Below are 16,650 nucleotides of genomic sequence, written 5' to 3' on the forward strand. Positions count from 1 at the left end.
GGGTCCTTGCGAAGAGTCGGACACGACTGAGCAACTTCACTTTCACTTTTCACTTTCATGCATTGGAGAAGGAAATGGCAACCCGCTCCAGTACTCTTGCCTGGAGAATCCCAGGGATGGCGGAGCCTGTTGGGCTGCCGTCTATGGGGTCGCACAGAGTCAGACACGACTGAAGCGACTTAGCAGCAGCAGCAGCAGCAACAGATACACAGATGGCTTTGAGGTGGTTCTTAGCCGTGTTTGTTGGGTTTCAAAGGGGTAGCGTCTTACTGAGAAACAGAAATCATGGCCATGCTGCGGTACATATGCGTTTATTCAGCATAAAAGTCATCTCCTTTATAAATCCATAGGAAAGAATTTCCCTGGTGGTCCAGTGGTTGAGAATCTGCCTGGCCACACAGGGGACGGGGGTTTGATTCCCGGTCAGGGAACTAAAATCCTGCATGATCTGGGAAAACTAAGCCAGCATCACAACAAAAGATTAGGCATGACTCATGAAGACGCCAACTGCCGCCACTAAGACTTCTTTACAAAGCCAAACAAACAAACGTTTTCAGGAAACAAGCTATATAAAAACGAGAAACACACATGTACACAGACACGTCCCTCTGACAACGTTCTCCTACCCCCAGTAGACTGGAACTTTCAAAGGGGCCAGGTTGGGTGTTCCACGAAATATCTGCTCAAAAACTATTTAAAACAGTGAACAGTCACTCTATGACATTTTTAGATACAATACAAAAGTTTACAAAATGTTTAATCATCTACGATTAGAAAAAAGTTTTATAGGATGAGCTTCAGTGTCAAAGTGGTTAAGCAAGCAAAGCCAGAGCAAATGCGAAAAAGAAAAATGCAAACATGGTTATAAATGCAGGAGATGACCTTGTATCAAGAAAACAAGAAGGCTGATCCTGCAACTTACGGAAATAGAGAGTCATTAACTGGTTTACAGGAAATAGGAAGAACGTTTTAAAATATTCAGAATGAATAAATTGTCTCTATGATCACAACCTGAAATCAATTAGCATCCACATCACATCTATTTTTAGGATGTGATGGATATTGTGTTGTATTTTGATGCATTATAGAACATTTATTTTTTCTTTTTAATGCTCAATAAAGTTGAAATTACCAGCCAATTTGTATAAAGTATATACATCATTGATCAACAACTCTTCCTAACAGTTTCCATGACTGCAATGTGCTGGATTTATAGCAAGGATGAAAATTCAAATGGGGAGTATGACAAATTTAAACTGTACCACAACTGTGATCAGAAATAGTTATTCAAAATGCAAGTCTAAAGTACCCATGCTCAAGATAGTGCATATTGGGAGTAACATGGTTCTGTCAAAAGTCACATGGTTAAGAAGGAAAAGACACCCTGCAAATAGTAACCCATATCTGTTTTACTTAAAATGAAAAATTCACCATAAATATTTGCATCTTTTTCATGCTGAAAAATAGCTATTTCCTAGTTTATGGTAAAAGTTGTAGCCAAGATAAACACAAAGAGTCAGACACGGCTGAAGTGACTTAGCAGCAGCAGCAGCAGCTTTCCAACACAGCTTTCTATTTCTCCCTTGCTGCTGCTGCTGCTACTGCTGCTAAGTTGCTTCAGTCGTGTCTGACTTTGTGCGACCCCATAGACGGCAGCCCATCTAGCTCCCCCGTCCCTGGGATTCTCCAGGCAACAGCACTGGAGTGGGTTGCCATTTCCTTCACCAATGCATGAAAGGGAAAAGTGAAAGTGAAGTTAGTTGCTCAGTCGTGTCTGACTCTTAGTGACCCCATGGACTGCAGCCCACCAGGCTCCTCCATCCATGGGATTTTCCAGGCAAGAGTACTGGAGTGGGTTGCCATTGCCTTCTCCAATTTCTCCCTTACTCCCACTTAAAAATGAAGCAGTTGAAAATGCTGGAGAAGGCATGGAAAAATGGGAACCCTCGTACACCGTTGGTGGCAATGTAAATGGGTGCAGCCAGTATGGATTAACAGTATGGAAGTCTCTCAGAAAGCTAAAAGCAGAATTACCATATAATCCAGCAATCCCATTCTAGGGTATATATATTCAAGGCAAAAGCTTAACTAGAAAATACACGCACCCCAGTGTTCATCGTAGCACTATTTAAAATAGTCAAGACATGGAAGGAACCGTCCAGTGACAAAAGAATGGATCAAGATGTGCATACATGCAATGGAATATGACTCAGCCGTGAAAAAGGAAGAAACAGCGCCATTTGCAGCAATGCGGATGGGCCTAGAGATGATAATACTAACTGAAGGAAGTCAGAATCAGAAGGACAAATACTGTCTGATAGCACTTATACATGGAACCGAAACTATGTCCACAGTGAACGCATGTACGAAACAGAAATAAAGTCGCAATCGGAGAAGAGTTTTGTGGTTGCTAAGGAAGCAGGGGGAAGATGCAGCTGGCAGTTTGGGGTTAGCAGATACAAACGATTATAAACAGGGTGGATAAACAAGTTCCTACGGTAGAGGACAGGCAGCTATATTAAACATCCTGGGATCAACCATCAGGGAAAATAATATGGAACAGACTATTTCTAAAACGGATTCACTGTGCCGTAACACAGAAAATGCATGCTGAGTTGCTCAGTCACGTCCAACAGTTTCTGGACCCATGGCTCTTCTTTCCATAGGATTCTCCAGGCAAGAATACTGGAGTGGGTTGCCATTTCCTCCTCCAGGGGATCTTCCAGACCCAGGGGTCGAACCCTCATCTCGTGCATTGCAGAAAGATTGAGGGCAGGAGGAGAAGGGGATGACAGAGGATGAGATGGTTGGATGGCATCACCGACTCAATGGACATGAGTCTGAGGAAGCTCTGGGAGTTGGTGATGGACAGGGAGGCCTTGCATGCTGCGGTTCGTGGGGTTGCAAAGAGCTGAACATGACTCAGTGCCTGAACAAAAACAACAAATACAAAAGGCTTCACTTACGCACCACTGTGCTGGTTTCCTTGGTCATATCGGTAACAGTGTGAAAACTCCTTCACCAAGTTGCAAATAATGCAACCTGTTTCTGTTTAAATATTTTTAAATGTTATCACTCTGAAGTATTCTGCCAAGTACTCTGAAGTGGTAGAAACCAACCATACCACGTTTTGTAAAAATGAGTGATTCAACTCATTTCTGGTTTTTATTTTCTCAAAGCCTTCTTTAAAAACAGTATATGATCTTGAGGGGGTAAGCAAAAATAAACTGAGGTCCCCTGATCACTGAGGCAAGCTTTCCTTCTTTATAAATAGGATTATGTTTCACTGTTGGTGGCTTATAACAAAACTCACTTCTTCAAAGCTGCATCTATTTATATCAAAACGACTGTTTTCACAGAAGACAGACTGTGAACATCTGAATAAATGCCAAGAGTTCAGATCAGACTCCTTTAAAGGCAAGATGGATTTTCTGCCCCGGTTTTATCTCAGCATCTCACACAACACAATCTTTGAAGATCCATCTCTTTTACAATTAAATTGCGCCCTTAAAACTTCCTAGTCTTAGTCTTCATCTTTATCTAATTTCAGAGCAGTTCTGGCAAAAGCACACAGCTGATCATAAAGAACACTTCAACACAGACTTATTGACTGAGAGAGCAACTTATGGTTCCGAGGGGGAAGGATGGGGAAGGGATAGTTAGGGAGTCTGGGATGGACATGGACACATTGCTGTGTTTAACATGGAGAACCAACAGGGACCTGCTGGACAGCACAGGGAACTCTGCTCAATACTCTGTAATAACCTTATGGTCACCAGGGGGAAGGGATAGTTAGGGAGTCTGGGATGGACATGGACACACGGCTGTGTTTAACATGGAGAACCAGCAAGGACCTGCTGTCCAGCACAGGGAACTCTGCTCCATGTCACGTGGCAGCCTGGATGGAGGGGAGTTTGGGGGAGAATGGGTACATGTGTATGTATGGCTGAGTCCCTTTGCTGTCCATCTGAAACCATCACAACACTGTTAATTGGCTACACTCCAAGACCAAACAAAAGTTAAATAAAATAAATGTGAAAACCCATAAATGATCATAGGAAACAGAACACTTTGAATGGCATGGCAAACGTGAAGATTTCTTGACGAGTTACAGCTTGAGTTCGGCACTGCTGCTGCTGCTGCTGCTAAGTCGCTTCAGTCGTGTCCAACTCTGTGCGACCCCATAGACAGGAGCCCACCAGGCTCCGCTGTCCCTGGGATTCTCCAGGCAAGAACACTGGAGTGGGTTGCCATTTCCTTCTCCAATGCAGGAAAGTGAAATGTGAAAGGGAAGTCGCTCAGTCATGTCCAGCTCCCCGTGACCCTATGGACTGTAGCCCACCAGGCTCCCCCGTCCATGGGGTTTTCCAGGCAGGAGTTACTTGAGTAGGGTGCCATTGCCTTCTCCGGAGTTTGGCACTAATTAATAATACATTAATACTATATTAATTATGTTTTCAACTACTATGCTTTCTCGGGGAAGCATTTCTGTCTTGGGTGGTTATCAGCTAAACACTTTACAGGTGACGAACCATTCTTGAGAATATTCCCAGGTGAGTTTGCACTGGGGGCCCAGATTCTTATGTTAGTGTCTCGTGGAAGCTCTCACGAATTCTTTATCCACAGTGAATGTCTATCCTTGCGTATGGAAACAAATGGGTAGAGTCCAGTCCACGGAGGGCATCCTTCTATGTCATTTCAGGACATTCTCTCCTGCACTTTTCTCTCTGTATCTGCCTGAGAGTGGGCTTCCCCGGTGGCTCAGCTGGTAAAGAGCCCACCTGTCTTGCGGGAGACCTGGGTTCGATCCCTGGGTTGTGAAGATCCCCTGGAGGAGGTACACGCTGCTTCTGCTGCTAAGTCGCCTCAGTCGTGTCTGACCCTGTCCAACCCCATAGACAGCAGCCCACCAGGCTCCCCCATCCCTGGGATTCTCTAGGCAAGAACACTGGAGTGGGTTGCCATTTCCTTCTCCAATGCATGAAAGTGATAAGTGAAAGTGAAGTTGCTCAGTCGTGTCCGACTCTTCACGATCCCATGGACTGCAGCCCACCAGGCTTCTCTGTTCATGAAATTCTCCAGGCAAGGATATTGGAGTGGGGAGCCAGTTCCTGCTCCAGACTGTCTCTTGTAAAAGGCTCTAAATATAAAACTGAAATTGACTTTATAGGTAGATAATAAATAGAGGACACATAGATACCTAGCGGGATAATGGAGAATGTCCTTCCCCAGATGGAGAACAGGCAGAAGATAGACAGGGATGTTTAGATCATGTAGCGTTTACTTTTGTGCATGACCTGAAGGTCCAAGCACCTATTTCTTCAGAAGAAACCAGTCTGTTCCTCTGAACATTGTTATTTCATAAATATTTGAAGCCCTACACTTCTTCCACATCCAGCTGCCTTGAAGCCTCTTCTTAAGAACCTCTCTGGTGCTTATCAAGCGCTCCATTTAATATCACACACACACACACGTGCACACACACACACACGTATCACTCATTCTCCCCACTGAAGCCGTAGCAGCAACAGACGCGGGTGCACGGACAGACGCTTAGCAGGATGTGTTTCTCCACACCCCGGACCCCAGAGGGGGCAGCAACACACAATCCCAGTTTGCTTTCCAGCTCAGCAGACAAAGAGGAAAACGAGCATGTGCCCAAAGCTAAAGGTAGGAGGCATCCCCTTCCCCGGGTGCAGAAACGCTGCACCATGTCCTGGGAAAGCAGCCTCTGTGGGAGAAGAACAGTTAGAGAGCGAGCACATCCATCATGTGAGAAAGAAGTGCTTCACACACACAGAGGACTATTACTCAGCCAGCAAAAAGAATGAACTGATGCCAACTGCAGCAACATGGACGGACTTAGAGACGATCACACTAACTGAAGTGAGTCAGATAGAGCAATGCAAATACGATACGAGGCCGCAGATAGGTGGAATCTAACACGTGGCACAAAGGGACTGATCTACGAGACAGAAAACAGACTCGCAAACCCGGGGGATGGACTCGTGATTTCCGTGCGGGAGGGACGGGATGGGAGGCTGGGATCAGCAGAGACAGACTGGACAAATGACAACGCTCCACTGTAGGGCACAGGGAACTATACTCAATATCCCGGGATAAGCCATCAGGGAAGACAATGCGAAAAAGATCTACAAATATAAAACTGAATCACTTTGCTGTACAGCAGGAAGTCACGCAACTTTGTAAACTGACTGTACGTCAACTAAGCAACGCGTAAACCGACTGTACGTTAACTAAGCAACACGTAAACCGCCTGGACGTCAACTAAGCAACGCGTAAACCGCCTGCACGTCAACTAAGCAACGAGTAAACCGCCTGCACGTCAACTAAGCAACGCGTAAACCGCCTGCACGTCAATTAAGCAACTCGTGGGCTGCTGTCTCTGGGGTCGCAGAGTCGGACACGACTGAAACGACTTAGCAGCAGCAAACCGACTATACGTCAATTAAGCAATGCGTAAACCGACTATACGTCAATTGCTAAGCTGCTTCAGTCGTGTCCGACTCTGTGGGACCCCATAGACAGCAGCCCACCAGGCTCCTCCGTCCCTGGGATTCTCCAGGCGAGAACACTGGAGTGGGTTGCCATTTCCTTCTCCAATGCATGAAAGTGAAAAGTGAGTGAAGTCGCTCAGTCGTGTCCGATTCTTAGCGACCCCACGGACTGCAGCCCACCAGGCTCCTCCTTCCATGGGATTTTCCAGGCAAGAGTACTGGAGTGGGGTTCCATTGCCTTCTCCCTACGTCAATTAAACAACGCGTAAACCGACTATACATCAATTAAGCAACGCTAAAACATGAAATACGGCCTCAGCGACTCGAAGGGACGTGAGTTTGAGCGAGCTCCAGCAGATGGTGAAGGACAGGGAAGCCTGGCGTGCCGCAGTCCACGGGGTCACAAAGAATCAGACATGATGGAGCGACTGAACTGGACTGCAAACGTGAAAAGAGAGCAAGTACATCCATCCTGGCTACCCTGTGATGGTGGAGGTGCCATGCCAGAGAAACCATGCACCCATTAGGTTTGAAGAGTTCAATGTAAAGCGATCTTGAAATAGTTAGATGGCTTCCCCCTTGATTCCAAGTTTTCAAAGAAAGCACAGAGGAGACCAGAGCTCCTAGGAGAAGCCCTGATTTACGGCTTTCAGAGTAAAGGTCATACTGGTGGAGGGCTGACAACGGTGAAGAACAGACCCTGCAGTCTGCAGTCTCTAGCTAGAGAGTCCTGTCCCTTGTGGACAGAGGAAAGAAATATGCCAAGAAATATGGCAACAAGGCAGTGAGCAACTTTTGTGGCCCGTTTCTATCAGAATGTAGGTATTTTTCAGTCTTCTTTTGAATGCGTTTCTCTTTCACCACCAGTCTCTTTCTATCCCTTCAATTTTCTGCAGTCTCTCTGTTGCTGCTACACATTTGTATACATTTACATAATTGAGACTACTTGAAATGCTCTGTAGCAGACTTTTTCACTTAAAAATCACATCACGAAACGCTCCTTTAATTGATTTCTTGTTGTTCAGCCGCTCAGTCGTGTCCAACTCTTTGAGACCCCGTGGACTGCAGCACGCCAGGCATCCCTATCCTTCACCATCTCTCCGACTTTGTTCAAATTCGTGTCTGTTGAGATTTATAATTGGACACTGAGATTATGTGTAGCAGGTTTGCGTTCAAAATGCTGTGAACCTTCTATAGTAAAGAACACTTGGCTCTTGGGCACATTTCTAACGATAAATTCCTAGGCGTGGAATAAGAGAATTTTACGAAAATAACCATTTCTGAATGCCTTCATTATCATGAATTTCTCTCAAAAATATTGGTGATAGCAATACATATTACATTCACACTGATACACTCTTTGGATTCACTGGTTTGCAAATATAGCAACTGACATTATCAACAGTTAAACTTAAAAATGTATTTCTTTTAAAGCATCAGTGATGGATTCTCAGGTTAATCAGACAGAAGGAGACAGCATTTGATACATATATGAGCACCATGAAACACCACTATATTTCTGAACCAGTAGCTGTAGAAAACAAAATTATTTTCACCATGTTGACAAGCTTAAAACTAACAAGCACCTGAAGCTGCTGACATTATTAATTAATGTCAAGTTTGACCTTAAGTCCTTAGTCTCAGGGTGATCAACATGAAATTCGGGGACTTTGACAACCTCCCCACCTTGGGTGTGAATTACTATGCAACAGTTCTTCAGGTTTAAAACTGTGTCTCCAACTTAATTTCTTATAAAGGGTCAAACTGGTGTTTGTTCCATATCTTTTGGGCTGTGTAAAAATTTCATGTTTTATTTACAATGAGGACATACCATTTATATATATTTTTTCTCCTTGTACCAGTGACCAATCTCCAGTGAAACACGCTTAGCCACAGTCATTTTGCTAAACATCACCCCCGCTCCACCCAATCCAATTTAATCCCAGAGATAAATCCCTGCACCAGCGAAAAAGCTGGCCACGTATCATTGCACACATTTCTTTCACATACAGACATAAAACATACAGAATACTGAATATTCATTGGACGGACTGATGCTAAACTTATAATACTCGCTACCTGATGCTACCTGATGTAAAGAACTGACATATAGGAAAAGACCCTGAGGAGGGGAAAGATTGAAGGCAGGAGGAGAGGGGGGCAACAGAGGATGAGATGGTTGGATGGCATCACAGACTCAATGGACATGAGTTTGAGTAAGCTCTGGGAGTTGGTGAAGGACAGGGAGGCCTGACATGCTGCAGTCCCTGGGGTCGCAAAGAGTCTGACAGGGCTCAACAACAACGATATCATCAGCACACGTCTGATCTAGTGGAGAGATGAGTGGTGTACCATTAATTGTCTGGAGCAGAGATTCTTAACAGGTGCAACTTTGGTCCCAGAGCCTGCAGTAATTTAGCAATGTGGGGGTGCAGTTTAGGTTGTCCCAACTGAGGATGCTACTGGCATCAGGGGGGAAAGAGATCAGAGATGCTGCTAAATATACCCAATCGTGTGCATCTCCCCAACACAGCATAGAATTATCCAGCATCAAACACCACCACTGTTAAAGCCCAGAAACCCTGCTTTAGCACTAAAGCAAAACAAGACATGTGCAAAACACGCTTATAAACACCATATGTCTGTGAGCGTCTATAAAGAGGAGCAAAGGTCTGGGAGATTTCAAAAGACACAGAGGGTGAATATATAGACAGGAAATCAAACTGTAGCTGGATCTTCTTACCTTTGGGTCCTCAAATGAGCAGTCTGAGATTCATGAAAAGATGAGCACTGAAGGTAAAGAAAACCGGATTCAGGGGGCTTGGGGTTCAATGGACTGGGCTTACCTTTGCGGGAGTGCGCGCCCAGAGGTGCGCGGTTGCAAATGGACACTTACTTCCTGGCAGAGTCGCTAAGTGGGCAGAACCTTGTGATCAATGTGAAGCTACGGATGTTAAGAGGGCATTGCATGAGCCCCCGGAAAACGGACACCCAGCGGCAGGCAGACAATGAACCTCAGTCATATTCCAGCGTTTCCCTAGGCAAAGTCCTATTTGTAAGGACAGGAGTGGAGTCAGCATGCTGTCTAACCAACAGGGGTTCCGTAAGAACCTAGAGGGGAAGGTTGGGGAGGGAGATGGGAGGGAGGCTCAAGACGGAGGGGACGTCTATGGCTGATTCATGTTGATATTTGGCAGAAAACCACAGAATTCTGTAAAGCAATTATCCTTCAATTAAAAAAAAATTCGTAAAATCAGATTGAAAAAAAAAAAAGTTTTAGACTGAATTAAATCTTAACTAGAGGCAGCAAGGGCTTCCCTGGTAGTTCAGCTGTTAAAGAATCACAGAGGCAGTGAAATCTTTCAAATGGTGCCCCTTATCCAAGGCGGGGCACAGACTCCACCCCAGTGGTCTAATGGCTAAGAGACTCTGTGCTCTCAGCGGCAAGGGGCCTGGGGTTCGATCCCAGGTCAGAAAACCATGACCCCATATGCCCCAAATAAGACTCAGCACAGCCAAATAAATAAATATTTTCTTGAAAGAGCAAGAGTGAAGTCCAGTGGTTAGACGGAAAAGAAGCAGGTTTTCACGTTTCACTTTTCCCTAACGACATGGGTAGAATATCTTTTTTTGCACAGGCATGGTTGAATCTAATGTAGACTTCCTTCCTTCACCTTGCCTACACATTTCAAATTCTTGGTATGTATGATTGCTATGGGCTCAGTGGTAAAGAATCTGCCTGCAACGTAGGGAATACAGATTTGATCCCTGGGCTCGGAAGATCCCCTGGAGAAGGGAATGGCAAACCACTGCAGTAATCATGCTGGGAATATCCCATAGACAGAGGAGCCTGGCGGGCTACAGTCCACAAAGAATTGGACACGACTAAGCGACTAATACTGTCAGTTGTTTTTTCTTTGAGTATAAAACTGAGCTGCAGAGTGTGTACCTGCGCGCGCGCGCACACACACACACACACACACACACACACACACACGAAAGTTATACCAAAGCAACGCTCTTCCCATCAACTAGGTAAATGTGAAAGAGGGACCATTGTCATATGATATCATTTATATGCGGAAACTGAAAAAAATGATACCGATCAACTTTTATTTACAAAACAGAAGCAGACTTGGAGACATAGAAAATAAACTTATGGTTACCAAAGAGGGGTGCTTGGGACAAATTAGGAGTTTCAGATTGAGACATACAGACAGCTACAAGATAACCAACAAGGACCCTCCATAAGCACTGGAATTACATTCAATAACCTATAATGGTATAGGATATAAAACAAAGAATTATGTATATTTTGCTTTTCTTTAGCCACTTCAGTTATGTCCAACTCTGTGACCCCATGGACGCTAGCCCGCCGGGCTCCTCTGTCCATGAGACTCTCCAGGCAGGAATCCTGGAGTGGGTTGTCATTTCCTTCTCCAGGGCATCTTCACAACCCCCCAGGGATCAGTCCTGAGTCTCCTGCATTGCAGGCAGATTCTTGACCATCAAGGAAGCCCCAAGGACTGCTATTACCATCTATGAGATCGTCTCATTTTCTGCCCCAAATGGGCTGCAAGGACGCATTCCTTTCAAAGCCAACACTTCAAAGACAATAAACCCTATAAGTCTTTGTCATGGACACAGCTTACACTCAGCAGACATAGATGCTCAGCTGCTTGGAAAAGGTCGGATCCAAAAAAATTAACCCAAACCCTACCTGTCTCCTTCTCAAATCTCAGGCTGTAGGCACAAAAGACACTCTCTCCTAGTTTCATATGTAGATTTATATGCAAAACCTGGAATATACTTTGCTTAATGCGCTGATACGCTTGAGTGATTCTGAGCCTAACGTTTTCAATACTGCGGTGAAGAGCTTCATCAAGTTACACGTTAACGTGGTCTCCTACACATGCCTGCTTATTAAGCCCTGTTCCTTAGCCTCCAATGGGTCCAAAAGTGACTGTTTACCCCGAGAAAACAGAGGTCCTTGCTTAGGCACTAAACACAGGACCTGCTCCTCCTTGTGACTTTCCATTCTCTACCACTGATGCTAAGTAATAAGACATACTATATATAGAACACCTGACAGGCCTTTCCGTTGCTGGATTTGCAAGAAAGAATTTGCTTTGTTGCTCACTGGCTAAGTCGTCTCCGACTCCTGGCGACCCTGTGGGCTGCAGCACGCCAGGCTTCCCTGTCTTTCACCACCTCCCAGAGTTTGCTCAAATCAAGCCCAGTGAGTCTCTCGATTTTCATGACTTTATAGGATGCTGTGCGATGGTTACAACTCCGCGGGTGCAATCCAAGCATTTTGCTGTGTGTCTTACGCATCCAAGAGGAGGGATGGAGGAGCCATCAGGCCCGATTTAAACAGGCGTCTGCTACGTTCATACCAGCTTCTGGAATTGAGCTTTTAAGGTTTACTGACAGAGTAGTAAACACTGCTTTGGAGAAAAAAAAAAAATTGAAGTAGAGCTGTTTACAATATTTCAGGTGAACAGCACAGTGTTTCCATTATATATATATATGTGTGTGTGTGTTTTCTGATTATTTTCCATTATAGCTTATTACAGTATGTTGAGTATAGTTCTCTTTGCTATGCAGGAGGTCCTTATTTTTTATACAGTAGGATCTATCTGCTCATCCCAGACTCATGCCCCACTGGTAAGCAAAAATCTGTTCTCAACGTCTGTGTGTCTCTTTCTGTCTTGATATAGTCACTAGTTTTTTTGCAGTGATTCACTGTGTGTATAGATATGTGTATATATATATATATATATAATTGAGTCACTTAAAAAATTTAAACTACATACATACATTTAAAAATACTTCAAAATACACACATTTATTCATATAAAATATACTTTAAAATACATACATACATACACTTATAAAAATACATGTATACATATAGGTATCATATAAATACATATATACCAAGTGAAGTCGCTCAGTCGTATCCGACTCTCTGCGACCCAATGGACTGTAGCCTACCAGGCTCCTCTGTCCATGGGATTTTCCAGGCAATAGTCCTGGAGTGGATTGCCATTTCCTTCTCCAGGGGATCTTCCCAACCTAGAGATAGAACCCAGGTCTCCTGCATTGTAGACAGACGCTTTACCATCTGAGCCACCAGGGAAGTCCATACCTATAGGTATATACCTATAATCACTGGAAGGCCTAATACTAAAACTCAAATACATTGGCCACCTCTTGGGAAGAACTGACTCATTGGAAAAGACCCTAATGCTGGGAAAGGTTGAGGGCAGGAGGAGAAGGGGATGACAGGGGATGAGATGGTTGGATGGCATCTCTGACTTGATGGACATGAATTTGAGCAAGTTTCAGGAGTTGAGGATGGACAGAGAAGCCTGCAGTGCTGGAGTTCACTGGGTCACAAAGAGTCGGACACGATGGAGCGACTGAAATGAACTGATATACTTATATAATGACACACACACACACATCTTTCCACAAACTCCAGCCCAGATGAATTTGACCAAATATTTTCAAATACAGGAAATTCATAAACTCTTCCAAAAAGGAGAAAAGGAAGAAACTCTCCCCAAATTCATTCCATGAGGACCACACTGCCCTGATACCAGGGCCAGGAGACACCACAAGAAGACTAGTGAAATACCTGATGAACATACACGTAGAAGTCCTCTGTAAAGTCTTACTCATCAAAGGCATGTGTGGTCAGTCGTGTCCGACTCTTTGCGACCCCGTGGACTGCAGCCCACCAGGCTCCTCTGTCCATGGGATTCTCCAGGCAGGAATACTGGAGCGGGTTGCCATGGCCTCGTCCAGGGGATCTTCCTGACCCAGGGATCAAATCTGGGTCTCCTGCATTGGCTGGTAAGATTCTCCACCTCTGAGCCACCAGGGAAGCCCCAAATCCCAAATGGCATGGTTCTCTGTGTGTAAAGTAGGCACGTCCTCCGCTGTACTTTAAACCACTCCTAGATTACTTATGGAGAAGGCGATGGCATCCCAGTCCAGTACTCTTGCCTGGAAAATCCCATAGATGGAGGAGCCTGGTGGGCTGCAGTCCATGGGGTTGCTAAGAGTTGGACACGACTGAGTGACTTCACTTTCACTTTTCACTTTCATGCATTGGAGAAAGAAATGGCAACCCACTGCAGTGTTCTTGCCTGGAGAATCCCAGGGACGGGGGAGCCTGCTGAGCTGCCGTCTATGGGGTTGCACAGAGTCAGACACGACTGAAGTGACTTAGCAGCAGCAGATTACTTATAACACATCATATAACATAAATAGCATGTATATAGCTCTAAAGACAATGCAAATGATGGTTAAAGAGTTGCCACTATGTGGTGCTTTTTAGAGCGTTCAGTTTTTTTTTCCCCCAAATATTTTCAAGCCGTGGTTGACGGCTCATTGCAGTCTACACCTAAGGGCACACCCTGCTGCTTTATATGAATACTTCGATGCTTTCTAGAACACACACTTGCTTCCTTCTACCCTTTATGTATTTCCTCATGTTTCGCATACCTTGACACCCTCATCCACAGTTTATTCTTTGGGAAGTAAAATTCCAAATTGGAAATAACTCACTAAATCATTAAGAGTACTGTTTATTATCACCTGCGACGCCGGAAACAGACCCTCTGGTTTCTGAGTTTCTCTGCATCTCCTTCTCTGTCTGCGCCTGCTTCCTGCTCACCACCCCCGACACCCGCACGGCTTTCTCTTGTCTCTCACCAACCAGCTTCTAAGCTTCTCTTTGCTTTCCTCTGCTTTAACTTACTGTAAGTTAGTTTAAGGAAGTTTCAGTTCAGTTCAGTTCAGTTCAGGCTCTCAGTCGTGTCCCACTCTTTGCAACCCCATGAATCGCAGCACGCCAGGCCTCCCTGTCCATCACCAACTCCCAGAGTTCACTCAGACTCATGTCCATCGAGTCAGTGATGCCATCCAGCCATCTCATCCTCTGTCTCCCCTTCTCCTCCTGCCCCCAATCCCTCCCAGCATCAGAGTCTTTTCCAATGAGTCAACTCTTCGCATGAGCTGGCCAGAGTACTGGAGTTTCAGCTTTAGCATCATTCCTTCCAAAGAAATCCCAGGGCTGATCTCCTTCAGAATGGACTGGTTGGATCTCCTTGCAGTCCAGGGGACTCTCAAGAGTCTTCTCCAACACCACAGTTCAAAAGCATCAATTCTTCGGCGCTCAGCCTTCTTCACAGAACAACTCTCGCATCCATACATGACCACTGGAAAAACCATTAAGTTACTCTTAAGTTACTCTAAGCTACTCCAAGTAACTCTTAAGTTATTCCAAGTTACCTTAAGTTACTCTAAGTAAGTTTACTCCAAGTTATTCTAAGTAAGTTTAAATTACTCTAAGTTACTCTTAAGTTACTTTAGCAACTCTGTTACTTTAAGTTACTCTAAGTAACTGTAAGTAACTGTTACCCTAATTAACTTCAACAGTTACTCTAAATTACTCTAAGTAAGTCTAAGTTACTCAAAGTAACTCTAACAGTGACTCCAAGAGTTACTCTAAAAGTTTCTCTAAGAGTTGCTCTAAGAGTTACTCTAAGTTACTATGAAAGTTACTCTCACCAGGTCCAGTGCAGGATACAGGATGCTTGGGGCTGGTGCACTGGGATGATCCAGAGGGATGGTACAGGGAGGGAGGTGGGAGGGGGGTTCAACGTGGGGAACACGTGTACACCCATGACAGATTCATGTTAACGTATGGCAAAACCAATACAATATTGTAAAGTAAAAAAAAAAAAAATTTATCCAGTGAACACAACAAAAAATGTACAACAGATGTGAACACAAGGTCCACTCATCACAGTGTTAACTGCAATAACAAAATTGTGGAATAATCTTTTTGTTCAACAAAAGGATATAGATTAAAAAAAAAAAAAGTTAGTTCAGTTCAGTCACTCAGTTGTGTGTGACTCTTTGCAACCCCATGAATCGCAGCACGCCAGGCCTCCCTGTCCATCACCCGTTCATTTAAACTCACGTCCATTGAGTTAGTAATGCCATCTAGCCATCTCATCCTTTGTTGTCCCCTTCTCCTCCTGCCCCCAATCCCTCCCAGCATCAGTGTCTTTTCCAATGAATCAACTCTTCACATGAGGTGGCCAAAGTATTGGAGTTTCAGCTTTAGCATCAGTCCTTCCAAAGAACACCCAGGACTGATCTCCTTTACAATGGACTGGTTGGATCTCCTTGCAGTCCAGGGGACTCTCAAGAGTCTTCTCCAACACCACACTTCAAAAGCATCAATTCTTCGGCGCTCAGCTTTCTTCACAGTCCAACTCTCACAACCATACGTGACCACTGGAAAAACCATAACATTGACTAGACCGACATTTGTTGGCAAAGTAATGTCTCTGCTTTTGAATATGCTATCTAGGTTGGTCATAATTTTCCTTCCAAGGAGTAAGCATCTTTTAATTTCATGGCTGCAGTCACCATCTGCAGTGATTTTGGAGCCCAGAAAAATAAAGTCTGACACTGTTTCCCCATCTGTTTGCCATGAAGTGATGGGACCAGATGCCATGATCTTCTCAACAATGCTTAAAAGCTTCTAAATTAATTATTGCCCCTGAAAAGATTCAAACATCTACACGTTACTAATTAAGATTTGTTAATAGACAACATATCACTCCCCAACTTACACAGATTCATGTTAATAAATTAGCAACCTTGAATGATTTTCAAAAACTTTTAGGCGATATAAATTGGACTAGACCCTCTTTAGACATTACAAATTATCTACTGACTAATTTATTTAACACTTTGAAAAGAGATCCTGATTTAAATAGCCCTCATTCACTTTCACAAGAGGCACGAGAAAAACTCTGTTTAATAGAAACTAAATTGCAAAACCAATTTCTCACTCATATGAGACTTGATTTACCTCTAGAATTATTTATACCTCCCTCTCCCCATTCTCCCACAGGACTTCTTACCCAACAAGAATACCCAACAGAATGGATCTATACCCATTTCAGAGGGACAAGGTCACTTACACTCTATCTTGATTTGATCACTCTAATCATTATCAGCGGAAGAAATAGAGCTAAGGCTCTAATTGGCTCCGGTGCTCATAAAATTATAGTACCTATTAATAAATATCAAATCGAGAATG

General features: G+C 44.2%; 1 protein-coding gene across 13 annotated transcripts in view; it reads right to left on the reverse strand.

Moving 5' to 3' along the window:
* The window catches only part of LOC138929705 (zinc finger protein 665-like), a 170,482-nt gene that overhangs the window by 116,922 nt on the left and 36,910 nt on the right, over window positions 1-16,650 (reverse strand). The window contains exon 5 of one of the 13 annotated variants that reach the window (XR_011446021.1): window positions 9,262-9,308. The exons of the other annotated variants lie outside the window; for them this stretch is intronic. The gene's annotated coding sequence lies outside the window, so the exon portion shown is untranslated. The remainder of the gene's footprint in view (window positions 1-9,261; window positions 9,309-16,650) is intronic. 13 annotated transcript variants of the gene reach the window in all.

Source organism: Ovis canadensis, chromosome Y (genome assembly GCF_042477335.2).
Source record: "Ovis canadensis isolate MfBH-ARS-UI-01 breed Bighorn chromosome Y, ARS-UI_OviCan_v2, whole genome shotgun sequence".
Lineage (NCBI taxonomy): Eukaryota > Metazoa > Chordata > Mammalia > Artiodactyla > Bovidae > Ovis > Ovis canadensis.